We start from the raw sequence: 2,582 nt of genomic DNA, 5'->3' as shown, positions 1-2,582 counted from the left end.
TTCTTGCCTGGAGAATCCCAGGGGTGGGGAAGACTGGTGGGCTGCCATCTATGGGGTCGCACAGAGCTGGACATGACTGAAGCGACTTAGCAGCAGCAGGGATTATACAACAACAATGTATCCTGCTTGAGGACAGTTTCTCCTTCCTGAAAACCTTCTGACTAATCCTGTTATCTTAAAATGTATATTGTTGGAGTGGGTCTGGTAAGATCTTTCTGTTGTTAAGTTCTAACCCTGCTACCTTAAAATGTAAATTGTGGGACTGGGTCTAGTAAGATCTTTACGACCTTGAGACATGCTTTTGATTTATTATATAGCCAATTCAAAAAGTATATAGCTCCCTTGCTTAGATTAGGGAGGGGGCACTCTCTGTCTCCCTTCTGATGTCTCTGTCAGAAGCTTTTTCTGACTCTTTTCACTGTAATAAAACTTCTGCCACACAAGAGCCCTTGAGTGGTCAAGCCTGGTCCCTGGTCCCGAAGCTAAATCTTCTTCTTCGGAGATCACGAATCCAATACCGTTCACTGTAAGCTATCATTAATACATGCAGAACCAAAGTAGAATCATCTGTTGATAGGGGCTTCCGTGCTGCTCCAGTGGTTAAGAATCCGCCTTGCAATGCAAGGGATGCGGGTTCGATCCCTGTTCCGGGAAGATCCCACATGCCGCAGGGGCAGCTGAGCCCTCGCACCAGAGCTGACCTGAGCTCTAGAGCCCGCGTCTTCAAGAACAGAAGCCACCAAAATGAGACGCTCGTGCACCAAAGCCAGAGGGGAGGCCCCGCTCACTGCAACCAGAGCGGAGGCCCCGCCCCCCGCAACCACAGAAAGCCCACAAGCAGCACCAAGGACTCAGCACAGACAAAAATAAATTTTTTTTTAAAACCACCAGTTATAACAAGTCTAGCCTTTTGGTGCAGGGTGTGTTTATAATGGAAGAGACAGTGTATGCTTCGTTGAAAGTGAAAGTCGCTCAGTCGTGTCTGACCCTTTGCGACCCCATGGATTACACAGTCCATGGGATTCTCCAGGACAGAATACCAGAGAGGGTAGCCTTTCCCTTCTCCAGGGGATCTTCCCAACCCAGGAATCAAACCCAGGTCTCTTGCATTGCAGGCGGATTCTTTACCAGCTGAGCCAGCAGAGCAGGCCCTTGTACATGGGAGGTGTCTTCAAATTTGCTGTGAACCAAAAACAGCTCTACAACATAAAGTCTGTTTAAAAAATAAGTAACAAATGGCATTAAGGACAAAAAAAGGATGCATAATATCATATATATTAGTATTTGTATATGTACAAATAGTGTATCAATAATATCTACAATAGAATCTATAATATCTATATTATATGCATATATAACAGTATAGAATATAAATCTTATATTAACATATAGCATAGTACATACTGGGCTCTCCTGGTGGCTCAGCTGGTAAAGAATCTGCCTGCAATGTGGGAGACCTGGGTTCGACCCCTGGGTTGGGAAGATCCCCGCAGGAGGGCATGGCTACCCCCCACTCCAGTACTCTTGCCTAGAGAACCCCATGGACAGAGGAGCCTGGCGGGCTACAGTCCGTGGTGTCGCAAAGAGCCACTGAGGACAGCACAACATCGTGTACACCACTCTCACGGCAGGAAGTTAACAGGAATTAAAGAGCCTCTTGATGAGAGTGAAAGAGGAGAATGAAAAAGCTGGCTTGAAATCCAACATTAAAAAACCAAAGATCGTGGCATCCAGTCCCATCACTTCATGAAAGCAGTGAAAGCAGTGACAGCTTTATTTTTTGGAGCTCCCAAATCACCATGGATGGTGCCTGCAGCCACGAAATCAAAAGACGCTTGCTCGTTGGAAGAAAAGCTACTACAAACCTAGACAGCATATTAAAAAGCAGAGACATCACTTTGCCAAGAAAGGTCTGTCTAGTCAAAGTTACGGTTTTTCCAGTAGTCATGTATGGATGTGAGAGCTGGACCATGAAGAAGGCTGAGCTCCAAAGAACTGATGCTTTAGAACTACGGTGTTGGAGAAGACTCTTGAGAGTCCCTTGGACTGCAAGGAGATCCAACCAGTCCACGCTAAAGGAGACCAGTCCTGGGTGTTCACTGGAAGGACTGATGCTGAAACTCCAATCCCTTGGCCCCCTGATGTGAAGAGCCAATGTATTAGAAACGACCCTGATGCTGGGAAAGATTGAAGGCGGGAGAAGGGGACAACAGAGGATGAGATGGTTGGATGGCATCACCGACTCAATGGACATGGGTTTGAGCAAGCTCCAGGAGATGGTGATGGACAGGGAGGCCTGGAGGGCTGCGGTCCATGGGGGCTCAGAGTTGGATACGGCTTAGTTGAACAACACTGAAGAACATCAAGTCCACCCCAGACTCCCTGATTATACTTCGTCCCGTCCATCCCCATTAGTAACCGTAAGTTCTTTCTCTGAGTCTGTGAGTCTGTTTCTGTTTTGTAAATAAGTTCCTTTGTAACATTTCTTTTTAGATTCTGCATACAAGTGATAGGAGCTCTGGGAGTCGGTGATGGACGGGGAGGCCTGGCATGCTACAGTCCACGGGGTCACAAGGACTCGG

Source organism: Oryx dammah, unplaced genomic scaffold (genome assembly GCF_014754425.2).
Source record: "Oryx dammah isolate SB20612 unplaced genomic scaffold, SCBI_Odam_1.1 HiC_scaffold_23, whole genome shotgun sequence".
Lineage (NCBI taxonomy): Eukaryota > Metazoa > Chordata > Mammalia > Artiodactyla > Bovidae > Oryx > Oryx dammah.
Note: the sequence above shows the minus strand (reverse complement) of the source record.